This window comes from Homarus americanus, unplaced genomic scaffold, assembly GCF_018991925.1.
Source record: "Homarus americanus isolate GMGI-L3 unplaced genomic scaffold, GMGI_Hamer_2.0 scaffold25013, whole genome shotgun sequence".
NCBI lineage: Eukaryota > Metazoa > Arthropoda > Malacostraca > Decapoda > Nephropidae > Homarus > Homarus americanus.
The window spans coordinates 1,819,410-1,841,001 of NW_024722158.1; the positions used below are offsets into that span (position 1 = coordinate 1,819,410).

Sequence of the window (21,592 nt, forward strand, 5' to 3'; positions counted from 1 at the left end):
GGTCTTATTTTCTTCAGTTTTATATGTAGAACCAATCAGTCACTGGTTTTGTAAGCTTTAATATAAACAATGCCGCAGCCGCTCCTTTCCTCTAATATTCCATGTATTATTAATAAATTGTATTGTTAATTTTGCACACACAAACATTAATTCAATAAAAACAAATTCAGAAACATTAATTAAAAATATATATGAACAGTAAATAAGTGTTGCTTATATTCTTATGTAAAGTAATGATATATGCATTCATGTGCACATGCACACTTACATACGATTCCTTTTTTTCTTTACCATTATCGTTAGCTACTTTATTGTTCCATTTATTAACATTAAATAACATTACTTAAAAAACATATTAATTTTACTACAGCTACAACCAAGGTCTTATTTTCTTCAGTTTTATATGTAGAACCAGTCAGTCACTGGTTTTGTAATCAATCTAAAACAATGCTGTGTCATTTCGCAGTGTTTTAATATTCTAATGCATTATTAATGAATTGAATTGCTCATTTTGCACACATAAACATTAATTCATAAGAGAAATGACGCTGTTTACACGATTATGCACGCTGCCTGCACGCTGACGTGCCGCTCAAACCACACAAAATTCAAGTTTCCGCTGTCAAAATTTTTATTTATTTAGTTTTTGTGTGTTCCAATAAAATACGTTAAGAATTAAAAACTATGAAATTTGAGAAGCTACTGTACGACATTTAACCCTTCAATATGTCTTCAAAGAGACCATGATGCAGAGAGTGGTGCTAGTGCTTCCAAGCATAAGCACAGTCACTATCTATCCAGGAAAAGGGTGAATTTCCATGGTCCGCATTTCCATGGTCCGGCACCGTCAGGTCCCGAGGTTGCGGACTAGAGAGGTACAACCTGTATCTGTACTGTACGTTGTTGCATCATCCAATGTATTATAATAAGTCTGTGTATATCCGAATATGATGCATAAATAGTGTTATAATTATCTAATATAATGTAAATAACTACAGTATATTAAGTAATAAAAGTGCCCTATAAGTGTTAAGTTCCTACCACACCAAAGTACACATCAGTCACCCCGACACGACTGCAAGCTTTGCCATTGTTATATGTAAGTACCCATAGAATTTGCACTGAAGTCATCTCAATGTGCTAATGTGTCTTATTAATAAAGAAAATACAATAATATAAAAATATAAAGGAAAATTAAGACAGTAGGGGTATACAGTATTCTATATGGGATATGGAGGTACAGTATTTGACAGTAGCAGGTGGTTTGGCAACACACCATGACTCGCCAGACTACTGGATATTAAAATCACACAAAAGTTCCAATACCAAAAAATTTAAGTTCTTATATAATGGATGGTTTGGATGTAAAGAAATGGAGGCAAAAATCATTAAACTACGCCTGTTGCATAGCTAGTGACAGGAGGTGGTGGAGTGGCGGAGGAGGGAGCAGGGGCAGATCCTAGAATATTAAAGGATGGGGGTTCAAGAAGTTGTAGGTAGGGGAACACGTTGAGCACAGCTAGCCCACCCAGCTAGGTTTTTTTGAAGGGGGTTAACCTCCCCCAGAAATTATTTTGAAATCTGACCAATATCATGGGCACTTTGAGGGTCACAGCTCAAGATTGAAGAAGCCAAGTCCGGAAAACCGTGAGGGCAAACTTTTTCGGAGTGAGGGTTGTAAACTCTGGAACAATCCCACGAAGTACAGGACGGCACCGAGTGTGAGCTCAAGAGAAGACTTGACCAACACTGGAGCGGGTTCAGGTACATTCAGGAGCCGGTGCATGCCCATTGCCAAACAGGCGTGACAGAGACGCGGATCGACTGGATGCCAGCTTGAGCCGAATCTTTGGTGAAGAATATAAAGGAAAAGAGTCGTGACCGACGCCTCAAGCGCTAACAAGCCGATCAGTGGCTAAGAGATAAAAGTAAAAAGTAAAAAGATATTAAGAGATATTTTGAGGTCAATAGTAATTACTTTTTACTTTACAAAAGTTTCTGACTACAATACTGCATTAAAGAAAAAGTACAGTATTGGAATTTTTCTGATGAAAAGAAGGGTCATAACCCCTAAGATCCCCTGAGGAGGGGAAGGAGGGAGGGAGTGCTTACTGACTGAGGGACACTCTCCTGTGCTCATAAGCTGACGATCCCTTTATAGTGACAATATGCAACTTCACCATAATTCCTATATCATTTAGGTTCATTTGCGCCGGATTAATAAGATATTATCAAAGTAATAAATTTTCTCCCCCAAAAATTCCACACCCATCCCTAAATAATTTATTGCATTGTATTATACTTCCAGTCTTTAATTACAGAGTGGTAAACAATGATCATTCCGCCTACCAAAACAGTGTTGCCAGCACTCACTATCTCTCAAGTACCATTGTTGTCACTGCTCAAGGATCTGTCTTCAAGACTTAAATAATATTTTAGTTTTATCAGCAAGTAATAAATATTATTGTAATGTATAAAAGCATCTCCATATGCCCTGGTTTAATCAGTGATCATTTGTCTAAGTGTACAAGTAGCAAAATCCGAGCCACCATATATCACTCAAAGGTAAAATATAACGTTGTTTTGAACATATCTCCAAACAAATACTGTATACAGTACTACACTGTAGCAAGATAATTTGTTGAAAGTACTCTCTTCAGGAACACATCCTGAGCTTTCAAGGGGTATTACTGTACACGATGGAATGCATTTACCTGTAATTACATTAACTCTTATGGAAAAAATTCCTCATTATAAAATGTTCTTGTACATTTGTAACTCCTCCTTCAATACAATAGTGGCATCTTTCCGGATAAAATAAATATTGCTAAAGTTCACCCAGAATATAAAAAATCTGGTGATAAAGGTCTTTTCAAGAATTAGCTCCCCATGTCAGTCCTTCCAGCCTTAGGTAAGGTACTGAAGAAGCTGGCATGTAGTTAACTAAACGTCTTCTGTAGTGACAATAACATCCTTACAGATTCTCGGTTTGGATTTGAGCCAAAGGTCAACCGAGAGTGCCCTGTTGTCCTTACCAATGATATCTTAAACTCCTTTGATAGTCAGTTCAGTCGGAATATTCCTGACCTCTAAAGTCTTTTATACTGTCAACCATACCATCCTTCTGTCAAAGCTTAAACATTACTGTGTTAGGGGCTTATCCCACAATGGTTTACCTCATATCTGACTTAGGCTATGTCCCGTGTGCAAGGTGTTCTTGGCATTGAGCGACCACATGAGTTAACGCCTACCTGTGTAGGGACAAACATATGTGTTTTCTTTGATGCTACATGTAGACGCCAAAGCGCTCATGAGTGACCAGGAAGTGAGAACTAGATGCATAACCTGAAAGCAGCATTTGATTGCTGCTTCCTCAGTCGCTGAGTCCTTGCATTCTCCACCAAAATTAAAGAAGGCTATACTGTACTTTCATTTTCACTGTTAACAGCTTGATCTTGCCAAGAAATAGATATCTGTGGACTATAAAAGAAGCTGCAAAATTTTTTCCTCACTTTTAAGTAGAAGAATGTGAAGTAGGTAACTGTTTATTCTAGAGAGCACTCTGTTATTCTCAACTGTACATTCTGAATTGCATATGACTATGTGACCCTGTGTCAATGATGATATTATGGAAAAAGTTTAGAACACTTCTTACAATGTTAACAGCAGTATCTACCTTTTATTTCAAGAGCTTTATTTAAAATTCTCCATTTATTTGTACAAATCCCAAATGCACACTCTACAACATGCCTGGCACTTGGCAATCTGGAATTAAAAATTATATTTTCCTTCTTAGAACATTTCTAGGATAGGGTTTCAAGAAATATAAGAAAGTGGGTAGGCCTCGTCCCCAATCAGAATACATACACGGTGTATCTTTAACTCTTTTGATCTTGGTGAAGATCCTTGTAGAGATGGTGAAATTCATTACTTCCATCCTTCTCTGATATATGGATGTTTTTTCCTGGTACTTCTGCACGCACTACGTTGATAACCATTACTTTAAATGAAAATACAACTTATTTGCAGACGATAGTACCGGTAATACTTTTTACCTTATCCTCTTCACCAGTGATCAGCCTGTTAGCTGCTTGGGTGGTCAATCACGTCTCTGTTAAGCACTGTTGGTGTACTGCCTGCGCTGGCTCTTGAAGGTATCTGAACCTGCTCCAGTGTTGGTCAAGTCTTGTCTTGAAAGAACTCACACTCAGTGCCGTCACAACATTGTTCCAAGAGTTCACACTTTACTCCTAAAAAAGTTTGCCCCCACAGTTTTCTGGACTTCTGGCTTCTTCAACCTTGAGCTGTGACTCTTGTGGGCAGGCGTTTGCCAGCTCCAGGTATGGACACACGACTGAGTAGTGCCCTTTGAGATATTTATGCATCTCAATTAGGTCACCTCTTGCTCATCTGTAGTATAAGCTAGGCAGTTGCAAGTGGTCTTATCTCTCTGAATAAATATGTGCCGTAGGACAGGCACAAGTCTGGTGGCCCTTTCTTGACATTTTCAATCAACTGACAATCCCTAGCATATCTTGGGAACCAGATGGGGTTACAGTACTCCAGGTGGGATAGCACCTCACTCTTAAAAATCATTATGAGGGACACAACATCTAGATATCTGAATGACCTTCTTATAAGACCTACTAGTTTAATCACTTGATTCACCTTCTTCTCACAATGGCCCGAGAACTTCAGTTCATTGTTGATATACACACCCAGGTCCTTTTCACATTTGGTCTCTATTAATGGGTTTTTTCATCCCGTTGGGACATATGATATGCTTACTTACCATTGGTACAACACAGGTGCATGCTCTTACAATTTGTGACATTGAATTTTAGCAGCCATTTCTTAGACCACTCTTGAAACTCACCGAGATCTTTCTGCAGCTCTTCGCAGTCTGTTTCGTTCTTAATCTCTGTAAATAATTTAGCATCGTCCACAAACATTTGTATGGAGGAGTGTATAGATCTCATGACAGTCACCAGATCTCCATTCCTTGATGAGAACTATGAACAGTGAATTGACTAAAGTCAGAACTGAATACGTAATAAACGGACCTTAAACCTGAAAAACCCACTACACAATCTTCACAGAAGGAAAACTTTCTCCAGATTTGGTCCCCTGTACCTTGGTAATACAGTCCTCAAACAAGAACAAAATACTAAATTCTTGGGGTTATTTTCGATGATAAACTTAAATGGAAAAACCATATGGAAGTTATTCACAGTAAAATCAATAAACAGTACAGTGATCCTCGTTAACGAGATTTCGTTAACTAGTTACCTTCCATAAGATTTTAACTTCGTTAACGACAACCTCGCTTAACGAAGTTTTTACGCCAACCTCCATGTTTTTGCTTGCATTTCATGCCCACCAGCTGTAGTAATAGTCCGCCAATACAGTAATCGGTTTTAAGGCTTAAATTCTTTACTATTTTAGTAAATATCAAGAAGTTTATACTATTCAATAATTTTAAAGGTTTAATATTAAATTTTAGTCATTTTAACAATTATAGAACATAATTGAAGGTAAGGAACTAGTTTCATGAGCCATCCAGCCTGGCAACACACCAAACACGCGCCACTGCGCCAGCCCTCTGTCTTTTCAGTGGAGGTAACATCTTGCTTGAGACTCTTCAACTAAACGCTTTTTTCTGTGTTTGCAAGCAAATTATTGGTCATTTTGGAATCTATTTTACATATTGACAATATATAATGCAGTGTTGATTTAAAGAAAATAATCTTGAATTACACCAAGAGAACTAAAATTTTATGGGTGAATGGCACCATGGGGTGACTTTTCTTCCACCCCAATGCCTTCTCTTCTCCATTCTCCTCCAACCCCATTCTAATTCTCATCATCATCCAGGAGCCTTCTACATACACACCTCAAAGTAAGTGTACTTTTCACCTTTTTTGTTGAATTTAGGCAATTTTCGGTGAACTGAAACCATTACTCCAAAAACCCATTGAAACAATGGTTTCTGTTAACGAGTTTTTCGGTTAACGAGGAACCTGCTGGAACGGATTGTGCTCGTTAACTGAGGGACCACTGTACAGTATCCTGTTTCACACTCGTCAGTCACTCCACTTGCAGCAATGAAAGAAATCTATTATGACTATATTTACCAACACTTGATACTGTGTACAGTATGTTAAAGTACAGTGTACAGTAAAGCAGTACATATATATTGTGTACAGTGTTGTATATACTACAAAGTATGTATACATTTATACAGTATCATGCAGTGTATAGAAGTATAGCATAATGTATATAGTATATAGTACAGTGACAGAAGTATATTACAGCATAAGTGTACAGAAAAAAAGTATAGTACAGTGCATAGTCTAGTAGTGTATAGCATTGTAAAGTACAGTAACATTGCTATGTTGTATATAGTACAGCCTGTTAGCAAAATTGGCATAGCAGGTGAGCAGCTCTTAATTTCACGACGCTGCTTTTCTCACTTAACGCGCTTTTGTATTTACATATCGCCGCCTGCCAAAGCTGGAACTTTCACTTAACGCGCTTCCACAGCCACAGAGTGTCTGGCCCGGATGCTGGTTTTAGATTTTGAATCACGCCACGCCACCCACCCGCCCTCCCCACGCCCGCCCGCCTCCTTCTGCTTGCAAGCGGCGGTAAGACAGCAGGCCCTTTGCGGTTATTTACCGACGTCATATGACGTCCGACCGTGATTGGGCCAGCAAGCCCCACTTCTGAAGTTGCTAGCTGAATTGGCCGGAAAGTATTATGACGGGACACCGGGGAGGAGGGAGGAGCATTATCGTTGATTTGCGCAGTTTATCTCGAAGGCCATGCTGGTTAATGCGCACCATTGTTTGTGTAAAAATGGCTTCCTGCTGGACTACTACCCCAGAGAGAGAAACTCTTTTCACTTCTGGACCCAGCGTACTAAACCAGTACATACGACGTTTATTAAGCCATGAAATAAGTACCAATTGTTCAAGACGGAGAAAGGAAGACGCGTTGATTCAAGGCCAGCATGGCGCCAATGGAATTCCACGATTCGCATATTAAAGAAGGACATAAGAGATAAAGCGATGCGCGAAGATCACAAACAGGTGTCGCATCTATCAGGTATTGCCAGAACAGGCGCCGCGTGGAACTTTGCTGGTGGAGTTATTGGTGCGGCCAGGCGCGACGAATATGAGCAGGGATACGCGCTATGCAGGAGTATTTACTGCAGCTTACATGCAGCAGTGACACGAACTGGGGCACCAGACGCAAACCCTTCCAATGCTTCCTCGATAGATGGCTGTACAGTTTAAGAGGAGGAACAAGGTCACCAACATCAGATTACAGGAGGAAGCGGTGTTGACGGCGGCAGGTTAGAGATTTTCTCCGCTTTTACGAGATTATGGAGAGAAGGACAGAGCAGTGACGATTTCAGGTGCTTAGACATATGGACGACCTGGTCTTTTTCTGGAAAAGTTATTTTCCAAGACCTTTGTCCAGTGTCTGCGCAGCAAGGTAAGGGGCTGAAGATGCAGATGAACGATCACCGCCCCTGTTACTACCAATGCCCGTACTAAACCAAAAGCACGGTGATCTGGTTGAAGCTTCAGAAGCCGTGACGCTGTTAAAGAATATGGACATGAAATTGCTTTTAATGTTCACTGGCTAATCATACGTACAAGTAATGCTCTCTTTTCTTCTGTCTTTCTTTCATTTGACAATTGTTTAGAGTTCCTGATAGTAGAATTTACAGCAGTTGTAAATGTTCTTTTCTAAATATTTTGTTGCTCCGACAAAACGCACCTGACATTTCTCGGGCTTCTACTTGTGGATCACACCCCTAACGTAGTGGTCTTCTTCCCAACACCATTATTAATCCAGGCCATGACCAGAGAGTTAATCTGGTAAGCCGTTAAAGCAAAATACCGTAAAGAAATTCAAGCCCTGAATGACTCACCAAATGTTCGGGCGATGAGTTATGTTGGGTGACACCGACAGCGAGAGTAAACATGATGAGGACAAGGAACAAAGAGGCGGCGATCAAGAACTTCTTGTCAAACAATTTTGAAGAAGTCAGTCAAACAGCTGTGGGACTTTTTTGTGGAAAGGAATTCGCTGGCTCCATTGCTGGCGATCTGTCGCATGGAGATAAGCAAGGTGCGGCATGGCCAGGTGAGAGGAGGAGGAAATCGTGATCGTCAGGTTCACTGGCGGTAGTAGTGACTTTTACAGAGAAGCTGCGTTTGGTATTACAGTTGAAGCTTCTCTGAGATCACCAACGAAGATATCATGGATAGATCAGAGATCTCATGATTGCTGGCCAGATGTTGAAGAAGAACCCGCCAGTGAAGAGGAGGAAGAAGGTGCGCTATTCTCAAGAACCCAGTTTAAGTCATAGTGGATATTATGTGCTGCAGATGGCTAGAAAAATTTTGAGTCCATTTCTGTTTCTCATGTGCACGACGTTTATGGAACGCCATGACGCCTTCCATACCCGACAGCAGGCTGGTGGAGCCGACATCACGTGCATCATGATGAACATCAAAGCCAGCCGCCAGCAAAAGCGACAACCGAAGTTCTTTACCGCAACCCACCACAGCCAGCCCAAGCCAGTGAGGCAGGAGAGGAAGTTGATTTTGAGGATTTGTCAGGAAGCCATAACAACCGTAAGTACAGTGATATTGATTCACCTAGTAATGGTGATTCACCAGCAATGGGTGGATCTTTACCTGGAGGCAGAATTCGCCTCTGCTCGAACCATTTCATCCCCGCATGCCACCCATCTTTACCGTGAGTGTTCAAAATTTTGTTTTTTAACCTATTTTATTTTTTCCTATGTTAACCTTTTATCTCTCCTAACCTAACCCTCTATATTACTTGTTTTTCATGCCACCACAAAGTTAAGATAGACCTTTTGGCCACAATAGTTATTTGTCGCCAAAAAGTGGAGTTTGGGGTCCGGCTGGGTCCTATTGGAATTAATCCCATATGTTCTGTTATTCACTAAGCGCAGCCACTTAACGCAGGACCCTCTGGTTCAATTGACCGCGTTAAGGGGTACAACTGTAAAGCAAAAATACAGAATATCCCGTCTCATAGGTAGAAGAGCTTATATAAATGGGAAAACTACATTAGACTTGTACTAACCATCACCCCTGTAACTTTCCACTAGCTATGGGTTCAATATTCAGAACACGATAAGGTGCCAACGGAAGTCACGCACAGTGCTGAACAAGAGTAAGATCCCGCCCCACACCCACGGCAAGTAGTTAAATATCACCTATGAGGAAGACGTTATAGAGCACGCTGAGGTGCCCCGCCTTTCCTCGAGGAAACGCTCGATATATTTCCTTCTCTCGACGGTTCCTACCAAAAATCACCCCACTATCACATCAATCGGACTATTTTAACAGAGCTATATAACATAGCCTGTATCCCCATTTAACACCCAAGCTACAATGATTAAGTTACAGGATAATCCTTTTGAAAGTGTACATAGAAACTTTATAACAAACACACAACAAATAACATATTGATTCACCACGAAGATCCAATAAACTTTGATCTATATTTTAGTATGTCTAAAATATAATTAACCCAGTCACAAGTATTAATACAGTGGTGACAACCCAGGAAGGTTGTTACATATGACAGTTTCACAACTGTATATTCAATTAAGTCACCCAACAGATACACAGGTAGAGATATTGTTCTCCATACTGTGTTATACTGTTACTAACACAAAGAGCCTTTTGTTACAACAGTACAGTATAGTAATGTACAGCAGCACAGACAACAAAGTGTATACAACATCATGCAGTGTACATTACAACAGGACAGTAAAGTACAAACATCCGATGGAGCTATTAAGGAGTGACTATTGTTTTTAATTACCTGACACAGTGAGCATTAAACTAAGAAAGTTAATTGTTTAGTGAAGAAAAAAAGAGGATATTAAAAACTAAATGGCTAAACCAAAGAATTATGCTAAGGGATCATACACCTAAAAGCTACTCTATGTTCCTAATTAAGAAAACGCAGGAAACTATATTAGCAATACAGAACAGATATAACTCCTCCCACACAGTACAGTACAGGTGCACTTGAAAAACCGGCCATCCAATAACAGCTGCTTCTGTAACCGACGATTACATAAGAGAAGTACCCTGCAAGTTTGTTGATACCCTGAGGTCCAACAATCTGAGAAAAGACAGTCCGTTTTAAACTTACAGTGATGGCAGTATGAATTTTGCCACCAGGCTCTCTACACTGCCTGAACCCATTCCATATCTTTACTCTTACATTGTGTCTCTGACTTCTTGTTTTTTTTCATTATTTCAACCATAGTTCACAAAATACCCAGTGACAGTCCTCTTGTGCTGGACAGCAATGACAAGGCATGACAACATAAAAGTGGGATGGACCAGCAAGAGTGGTAGAGACTTGAACTTGCAACCTAGACTGTCCCAACACAGGTAAATAACAGTCTCAATTATGCTTACATTGCTAATTTAAGGCTTATTATGCTTAGATTTATGTCTGCTTGACACAGTGCAGTAGAAGACATCAGTAGATGGGAGTTTTGAAGGTGGCCGATCCACCCTGAATTTTAGTATATGGTCTCAGATTAGAGCTCAATAATTGTTGATTCACTAACCAACGATATTCCTGGTCCCCACATGCATCAGTTATCTAGCACCTTTTATCTCTATACAGGTTGTACCTCCCTGATCCGAATTCCATGGTCTGGCACGATTTTAGTTTATCAGATGGAAATCATATAATCTGAATAGGAACTTAAATAATCCGAGTCGCATCATTTTGGATGTGGAATTCAGGCATCATTTGAGGTGATGACTGCTATAAAAGTACAGATAATTTACCATGCTTGAGGACAGTTCACTTGCACAGTTGGGGTCCTCAAGAGAGAAAAACGAGTTACCCGAGCTTCTAATACAACTATATATGAGGTGTTGTGTTTTCACCACCACTAACACTCTAACTCAACAAATATCTGTCTGTCAGGAGTGGTGGTGTTAATATCTTGGCTGGGCTCAATGAGCTGTGGCTGGCTCTCTCTCACAAGATATACAGGGGTATGCTATAACGAACGGATCCTACTACGAATATTCCTATAACGAATGGTTTTACTTATAAAATTGAGAATGCTATAACGAAACGCAACTCCTACAACGAACGCGGATGAATGCAGGACTATTTCGCCTGGCACATGAATATGGTTGTATCGCACCCACAACAGGCCAGGCGCCATCTTTTCTCATTGTGTAGCCAGTACCAATGTTATTGTTGAAATTTCGACCTTTGATGTGAAATTGCGTTATTTGTATAACTATTTATGTTATACAAGCATACTGCAACAATGGTAGTCCAAGCGAGTGAAAGCTAATAACCCTTGAAACTAAGAAAGAAATTGTAAGAAATGGAAAAGAAGCATTACGAAACTTAGTGATGAATAGGATGAAAACAATCGACTATATGTACGATTACACTGAAGAATAAAAAGGAGCAAAAACTCAAAAGGCTAAATGTAATCTTAGACAGCAAACAAAAGTGTAATGATGACTAAAGAGATGGAAAACCACCTATGCGGATAAAAGGAGAAAAAAATAGCAGGTGGTAACATTAGTGAAGCTATAATTTGTGAAGGCTAAACATTTGTTTGAGGACCTTAAGGCCAAGACTCCCAGTGGAAGTGATGATGTGCCAGTGTTTAGGGTACCGCATGCTGAATAACACTAAAAGGTAAAGATAAAATGCGTATTTTTTACATTTTCCACAAGAATTTTTCAGTGTTAAGTGGTTGTATTTGGGGCCTGGAACGGATTAATCCTACACCTTGACGAATGCTATCAGACCGAGGTTCTGGAACCAATTACGATCGTTATAGCATACCCCACTGTATAAACCTTACTGGTAGAATCAAACCCTGGACCTGTGTGTGAACAGGGATCGCTACCACCTTACAAGGACCAAAAAAGCAATCCTGTTGGCTGCATGCAAAGGAATTAAAATAACAAAATAGTAGTATAATAACTTTCAATCTATTTATCCATCTTGGTACCATAATTACAATTTTAAAATCTGATAGGATCTGGAACAAAAACATTACACCAAATGACAATAAAACATCACATGACCATTGCCTGGTGGTCCTATGAAAAACACTTCCAGAAGACAGTTACACCATATTTGGGGGTGAGTACCAAGTCAGTGGTCAACCCTGCACTACTAAGTCATCCCCATCTGACTCTTAAAGTTAAAATCAGATCTCAGGCTATGAATACAAAACATTACCTCTCTGCCTCTTACCAGCAGTGGATGTTTTAAGCAATACAATCACTTGTTATTCAATGATGTTTTAATGCCTTACATACCACAAGTTAATGGTTGAAATCACACCAGGTAAAAACACTCATCACCACTTTGTCTCAACAGACCAGCAAAAGTTAAACTGAATTTCATATTATTCTTTTATGCAATAATAAAACCGACCTGTTCTATTATTTTCCTCCATAAAACTACACACTAACTGGTCACATAGACCCCAAAGCTAATCATACCACTAAGTTGGGACTTTCGTTCACAGGTATATTATGTTAGGTTAGGAACTATCAAGTTCAGTCTACTGCTTCGGTTCATGAGTCTGAATCCTGGGGTTCATGAGTCTGAATCCTGGGTCCATGAGTCTGAATCCTGGGGTCCATGAGTCAGATCCTGGGGTCCCATGAGTCTGAATCCTGGGGTCCAGTCTGAATCCTGGGGTTCATGAGTCTGAATCCTGGGGTTCTGGTTCAGAGAGAAGTGACGACATTTGGGTGACTTACATGTGACAAAATATATTTTCATTACTGTACACATTCCTGTACACTAGGAGACATCCTGTACACTAGAGACACACTGTTCACTAGGAGACACTGTCACAAGGAGACATAGTGTTCACTAGGAGAAATATTGTCTGCTAGGAGACACACTGTACACTAGGAGACATACTGTTCATTAGGAGCACACTGTTCACTAGGAGACACACTGTACACTAGGAGACACACATTGCCACTAGAACATACTGTTCACTAGGAACAATGTTCAGGAGACATACTGTTCACTAGGGAGACACATTGTACACTAGGAGACACACTGCACACTGGAGACATCCGCACAAGGAGACACACTTCCTAGGAGAACACACTGTACACTAGGAGACATACTGTTCACTAGGGCCATACTGTTCACTAGGAGAACACACTGTACACTAGGAGACATACTGTTCACTAGGAGACATACTGTTCACTAGGAGACACACTGTTCACTGGGACACCACTGTACACTAGGGATATACTGTTCACTAGAGACACACTGTTCACTAAGAGACACTGTACTAGGAGACATACTGTTCACTGGAACATACTGTTCACTGGGACATACTGTTCACTAGGAGACATACTGTTCTGACACTCTTCACTAGGAGACACACTGTACACTAGGAGACACACTGTTCACTAGGAGACATACTGTACACTAGAGCACACTGTTCCTAGGAGACACACACTGTACACTAGGAGACATACTGTACACACTAGGAGACACACTGTACACTGGGAGACATACATGCACTAGGAGACACACTGTACACTAGGGACACACTGTTCACTAGGAGACACCTGTTCCTATGAGGACACTGTACGAGGAGACATACTGTTCACTGGGGACATACTGTTCACTGGGACCATACTGTTCACTAGGAGACACACTCTTCACTAGGAGACACACTGCACTGAAGACACACTGTTCACTGGGACATACTATTCACTGAGACATCTACTGTTCACTAGGAGACATACTGTACACTAGGAGACACACTGTTCACTGAGAACACACTGCACACTAGAGATATACTGTTCACTAGGAGACACACTGTACACTAGGAGATATCTCTCACTAGAGACACACTGTTCACTAGGAGACATACTGTACACTAGGAGACACATTCTACTGGAGACACACTGTACCCTAGGAGATATACTGTTCACTAGGAGACATACTGTTCACTAGAACACTAGGAAGACACTCTTCACTAGAGATCACATACACTAGGACACACACTGTTCACTAGGAGACACACTGTTCACTATGAGAGACACTGCACACGAGGAACATGCTGTTCACTGGAGACATACTGTTCACTAGAGACATACTGTTCACTAGGAGACACACTCTTCTCTAGGAGCACACTGTACACTAGAGAACACACTGTTCACTGGGAGACATACCCTATGCACTGAGACACACTGTTCACTAGGAGACACACTGTACATAGGAACATACTGTTCACTAGGAACACACTGTTCACTAGGAGACATACTGTACACTAGGAACACACTGTTCACTAGGAGACACACTGTTCACTAGGAGACATACTGTTCACTAGGAGACACACTGTTCACTAGGAGACACAGGAACAGCAAAAAGTTTCCATGGGTGTACAGTAATTACCTGACCTGGATCATCAATGTGTAATTCAGTTACAGAAGAAAGCTGATACAGAGGACAGAGGGACAGATGTGTTGTAATGACTCAGCCTGGAGGGAGCAGTGTCATATATAAGACAATATGGTATGGAATGCACTAAAATCATGATATATTTACTAGAGGATAAGAACAAGTCCAAAAATAGTTTGCCGCTTCGATACACACGTAGTGATCTTGACACCAACACTATAATATTTATCTTTAATGTCAACAATAAAAAAGTATACAAAAGTTTTTATGAAGAAATACTAAAAAGAATCATTATACTGTACAGAAAATATATACAAGATACAGACAGACAGAGTAAAACAAAAGAGCCAGTTGTAAATATTCCTGAGGGTTGAATAGTGCTTTCATGACTAGCTAACACATTGCACAATAGAGTGCGGAGAAAGCAAGCACTTAACGTTACACTCTTGTCGTGTGAGTCTACTTATTAAAGTTCATAAGCTTTTAGTGTGATAAATTAGAAAATAAATGTCATGTGTTTATATACATTTTATAACCAGAGATATTAATTATAAACTTATCAGAGACCAAGCAGTGCAATAATCCAGATCTAATTTGGCATAATGGCACTAAATATCGTTAACTGGGAGGCAAGCGGGTAATATCCTCCTTGGGTTGTGATCTTTGGTGAACCCTGCAGCGCTCTTCATCCTCAGTGTACGGTTTTTGCCCAGAGAGGAGAAAGCCAGTTTGATGAGACTTCACATCTTGCCGACAATGGCTTTGTGCTCCTCCTTGGGAACTCGCCTTATACACCTCAGAATACTAGCGACTTGAACTGTGGCGAAAAAATCTCGGCGTGATTAAAAGCGCCTTGAGGTGCATTATAGATAGAGCTCACTTAACAATATTCATAATTTTTCAAAGTATTATTTCATGAACACTACAATCTTGTCTCAGATCAAAATAAAAAATAAGCAGAAAAGAAATAAGCAAGACATACTTCCTTGAGTTTCTTCTTCTTGGCCTTGGCTAATAACTTTTCATTATTAACAATTTGCTCAAGTAGTTGAGTCAAAATTGTTGAGAGCCAAATCATCGCTGGCGCTCGTACTCGTTTGAGACCTGACGGCAGTAAGTGATTATCACGCCCCCATCTCCACGGTGGAACCACACAATCTCTACAGCGGAACACAGGAGCGTGCTGCTGTCCGCCTGCTAAGCATATACCAGATGGGAAGAGAATGCCACCACCAACAAAGGCAATGTTGCATTACTGTTTATAGATAAAATTAGAAAATCCAAGAAATCTACAAATATAATACAAATGAGCAAGCTGGAGGGCGCAGAGAGAGAGAGAGAAAAAAATAAAAATAAAAATAATAATTAAAACAAATCTACAATATACTTCAGAGCAGAAGATTATGTATGGCCAAATTAGGGAAGAAGTTACAAGTATCAATGACCATAAAAGCACTACACAAAACTCACTAAATATTTCTGATGTCCATTATGATGCACAAGGCTACACAAATTACATTATTGGGTAGAAAGTTCCTAAACACAGGAACTTCTTTGTTTAATATATCTAGAATCCTGGAACATTATTAACTTAACAGATAAGGGCGACCATCCATGTTACAACATTTGAGGAACAATGATGAGTGATCTTTGCTCACATCTTCCTTCTCCTGTAGCTACTATGCTGTGCTTAGCTTTATACTAGACAAGTAATACAGTACACCACTTGGCCACACACAACTGACACTTCTTCCCAAGATGAGTCCTTGGGGCTCAGATACTGTAACCAACCTTTGTTCATCACTGGCTAACTTCCATGCTCCAGTACAGTACACATACCTCAGTCCAGTTCAGCTCCACAATGAACTCATAGGGAGGAGGGAAGATTGTAGATCTCCTTGTCCTGAGTTAACTATAATATCAGACATCCAGGATAAGTCCTCCATCTCGTAACCTCAGGTCAATCCAAGGTGACCCCATGTACCTAAACAAACCTACAATGCGTCGTGAGAGGGCGTGGCATGTGTAATATTCCAGAGGAGTAACTACATAGCTTGAGATGGAATGTAAAATTAACTTACTAAGGCCCAGTGTTAACACAGTTCCACACTACCTCCTCATCCAGGAAGTGCCTCACTAATGTCACTGCCAGAACCAGGTGTCTCTCTGTAGATCAGTCTGGGTTCTGTAAAGTGCCTCACTATGTTAAGATGAGTCCAAGATCCTTCCCTTGTTGTGAGGCCTGACTGCTTTAGCCCTAATTACTCCTTCATTATAGACACATACACTCTGGAGCTCCATGTTTAGATCTATGGTTTAGAAGTGCCAGTTGATTAAACTGCTTTTTATTCTAATATAATCACTGCTTTGACTAGATGTAGAGGATGATGAGACCCATTGCTCTTCCACACCTTTCAGTAAATGTCAAATGGCTTACAACTGTGAGTCTTATTTTGGGATGAGAATTTATGACTCGGCCTAAGACTAGCCTATATGAAGGCATGAAGGACGTGAAAATGAATGCACAATAGCCTGGCCATCACTTACTGTAAGACAACTACCCCCATCTGAGTATTATAGACACGAGAAGTTGAAGTCTGGCCAAGACTCTAGCCTCACCTAACAGTTAGCCCTAATAAGTAAGTGATTCTTCCAGATGAACCATAGAACTTACTGTAAGATCACAATTAGGGAAGACTCATCAAGGTAAGGGTACAGTCTGCAGCATTAGTCACAACACAATTTAACTCCATATAAAGATTAAAAGCAAGAAAGCAACAATACACTGTGAACTTTGTAATAAATTCAGGAAAGAAGTTTTCACAATCTTGATACACACACACACACAGTCCTATACATCCAGTTTAAAACATGAAGGGAAGACCAGACATCAATCCTAACAACTTGCTCACCTTCAATTATTTTCTCAACTGGTCAACCTTTATAAAGATCAGATGACAACACGGTCAAACTTACCTCAGGTCACGGCACAGTACATAACGACCAGGACTGAGCAGGAAGCAACAAGTCAACAAATTAACACACCACTTCTAACCTTTACTATACACTGTACCAGAGTTGGAGGCTTCACCCTCAATTGAACCATCCTCCAAGGTATAGTTTGTGTTGGCATGAAGTACTGTACAGTCACTCCAATTTCTTCTTAAGACCCATAACAGCTCAGGAAGGAAATTGCTCTTTTACTGCAAACTTCCTCACAAAATAATATATTTGCTCTTTTCATCTGCGAACTTCCTCACAAAATAATATATCTGTATCTCACACTTAAGCTGAGGCCCAAACAATCACTTGGAAACAACACTATAATGACAACAGTATCATTCAAACTGCTCTCACACACCTGACAAGAGTTATGCCACTTTCGTTGAGAGAAACATCCACCTTTGTGGCACAGGTCTAAACTGATGTTTACAGCACTTACATAATCTATCTTAGCTAGGTCAAGCTGGATGTTTATTTCTTAAGCTTTAAAGGGTGGCAGATATCATGTGATGTTTAGGTCAGGTATACCCCGTCCTGATGGACTGCGCATTACAAATATATCCGTCTTCTAAGAATTAACCAATCCAAACCTTATGTTCTCCCATAAAACCAGACCTATCCACCTGAACAAGACTCTGAAGGACTGGTCCACTCTTCACTAACCCAAAAGAACTGGAGGGTTTCTGGGTATCTTGTACAGTACTGATACATACACACAACCCAAGAATGGTGAGGACAAGGTCATCAGACACAATAGGAGCATTAAACAGGCCACCAACTCCTTCTTTCTCAAAATAAAATCAACTTGGCTTCCTTTAACACTACATTCAGCCTGAGCCTGTATATCCCTACCTCTTGGGTCAGGCAACCGTGTGGATAAAATACTATTTGAAAGGACGCCAGTTATAAACATATGCCATAGTGTAAGGTCAGTGTCACAAACAAATGTCAGATGAACCAGTAATTGGATAGATGACAAATGAAACAAATTTTAAAACCACCTGAATCACCTGAAGGCTGAAACAATCTTATCAACAAAGTTTTAAGGAGGTATATGACACCACTAAAGTCTTAAGTGCTATACAGTACACTAGAAATAAGCATGACTTAGTTCCTCAAGCTGAGCTGTCCAAAGAATTATCTGCTTCTGGTTTATGACATATGAGAAGAATACAGTTTACTGTGCAAGCTGCTCTAGCATCAAGCATAATTTGTGCCTCTCAAGCCCAATTCTAGGTTCAAGGTAAATATGAGAGATCTGAACCACTGTGACTCATCGCCGCCAAGGGTCAGCCTGTCTTGGGGGCATTACAGCACCCAAGTCTCCTCCAACATGAAGCCACAAAACATCTAATGACATAAACAGTTCCTTGACCATTAAACATCTGGCAGCTTGTCAAGTTGTAATAAAGATAAAATATATCATTAACTCTGGAATAATAGGCCATTGTAATCATGTATGAACCACTGGTTTTAACCCAAACTAAAGATGTGTTTGATATAAGACACATTCTCTTCTGCCTGACTATTAAGCACAGTACAGTACAGTGCTGTAATGTACTGTACATAATGATTGTACATACAGGTTGCACTGTAACTGTACTTACAGTACTGTACAGCACAGCACACACAGTACAGTACAACACAGCACAATATTGTACAACACAGTACAGTACAGACAACACAGCACAGTACAGTACAATACAGTACAGCACAATACAGTAACGTACAACACTTTACAGCACAGCACAATACAGTAACGACAACAGTTTACAGCACAGCACAATACAGTAACGCATAAACACTTTACAGCACAGCACAATACAGTAACGTACAACACTTTACACACAATACAGTACAACACAATGCAATACAGTACAGTACTGTACAATACAATACATATAGTACAGCACAATACAATACAGTACAGTACAGCATAATATACAGTACAGTACAGCATACACATAATATGCATAGTACAGCACAATACAGCACAATATAATACAGTACAGTACAGCACAATATAGTACAGTAAATAAGAAGGTAATAATATTGAGGCAGATATGTGCCTCACCTTCCCAGAAAAATACAAATAAATAAAAATAGAGGAGGACAGATGGACATGATAGTAAAGTGAGGAACACCACACTGTAACTTGTTGTACCTAGGGTGGAACACCACACTGTAACTTGTTGTACCTTAGGTGAGGAACACCACACTGTAACTTGTTGTACCTTAGTGAGGCACCACACTGTAACTTGTTGTACCTTAGGTGAGGAACACCACACTGTAACTTGTTGTACCTGAGTGAGGAACACCACACTGTAACTTGTTTACCTTAGGGAGGAACACCACACTGTAACTTGTTGTAACTTCAAAGTAATAAGGTCACTGCCTTGTCTACAACTACGGATGAGAACACCCTCACAAAGTACATTAACAGTTACACATAAAACAAATATCAACTAATAAATTAAAATACTATAAGGTACAGTGTGCATAAGGAGTCGTATGATAACAATTAATGCAGCCAGACATACCCGAAGGCACCACATCAAATACTGAAACCTAAAACTATTGCTTCGTTTCACCCCAAAAAGTGTTTACAAAAATGTTCCACGAACAAAATGAGTGTTTGAGCATGCAAAGAAAGCATGGTAAGCATGCACCTCTACCTGCATGAGGCATTACCAGGACAGCTACACTACACTACAGTATAGGCTATACACCCTGTGTGCCGTTCAGATTCTGGTTCCTGGAAATTTTGTACAGTACAGTACTTAAGTGAGACTCATTAAGTATTTTATATAAGTAAAGGGATGATGACACACTGTTTGCCAGGACAACACATTTGGTCTTATGTAATAATAAATATTTTGCCAAATTCTGTAAAAGCTCTAAACTGAGGTAGTCTCTACACTCCCACAGTATGTCTTGTGGGTTTGGTGCATGTGTTCATGACTCTTCAAAACCTGGCATCTCTCTCTACTGTATATTTCACTTAAGAGTTTTAAAATACTTGAACAGAGATTTTTCAGTCCAGAAATCAGAATATTAGTGTCTGAAATTTAAAACTATGATGTGAAAATTCCCATTAGTAAAACATATATTATTAACAACAGGATCTAATGTACAATACAAACAGTATACAGGTGTATATATATAGTCCTCAAACATGTACTGCATAAATGAGATACAGCAAATAAAGTGCAACAAAGGGATTGATAAGGAGAAATTATTAAACAAATTACAAAATACATTTTCTCTGTATTCCAATAACACACACACACACACACTGTTGATTCGAGGGTGTCTGTTGCATCCCTCCTCCACGTATCGTACCATCCACCACTATATTACAACAGGCACAGATGTAAGAGACAGCAATGAACTGAGAGAAGAGACACAACACAGAACTGACCCGTGATGGTGTGGAAAATGGCCGTTAAATAGTGATGGTTAAGATGATAAAGAAGAAGAGTTTGTAGTTCCCTGACAGCTACAGAGACAGACAGACACTGGTTTTGACCCGGGAAATTATATATCAAGAGGATAAATGGAGCCAGCTGTTATAAAAAAATACTTGCAATTAATTTATTTTTATACCATTTACACATGTATGGCATTTCCCGTGTGTGTGTGTGTGTGTGAGAGTTGTGTGTGTGTGTGGTGTGTGTGTGTGTGTGTGTGTGTGTGTGTGAGTGTGTGTGTGTGTGTGTGAGAGAGAGTGTGTGTGTGAGTGTGTGGAGAGAGTGTGTGTGGAGTGTGTGTGTGTGTGTGTGTGTGTGTGTGTGTGTGTGTGTGTGAGGTGTGTGTGTGTGTGTGTGAGAGAGTGTGTGTGTGTGTGTGTGTGTGTTGTGTGTGTGTGTGTGTGTGTGTGTGTGTGTGTGTGTGAACAAGTGTTATGTAAAACCAACATAATAGGAGAGGGTAACATTTGTTGAAGTAATACTGTACATTATATAGTGAGACAACATTTGCAGGAGACAAGTGTACAGTGTACTAGAGAACTGTCTCAGGTTCAGTGTTCATCATGCAACGGTGTTTGGGGGAGAATAATGTTCATCTCAATGGTCTGCAGACTCGT

At 40.0% G+C, this 21,592-nt stretch overlaps 1 protein-coding gene across 1 annotated transcript in view; it reads right to left on the reverse strand.

Annotated features, from left to right (window-relative positions):
* LOC121862075 overlaps positions 1 to 21,592 on the reverse strand; it is a 132,555-nt gene that overhangs the window by 66,413 nt on the left and 44,550 nt on the right. The window lies entirely within an intron of this gene.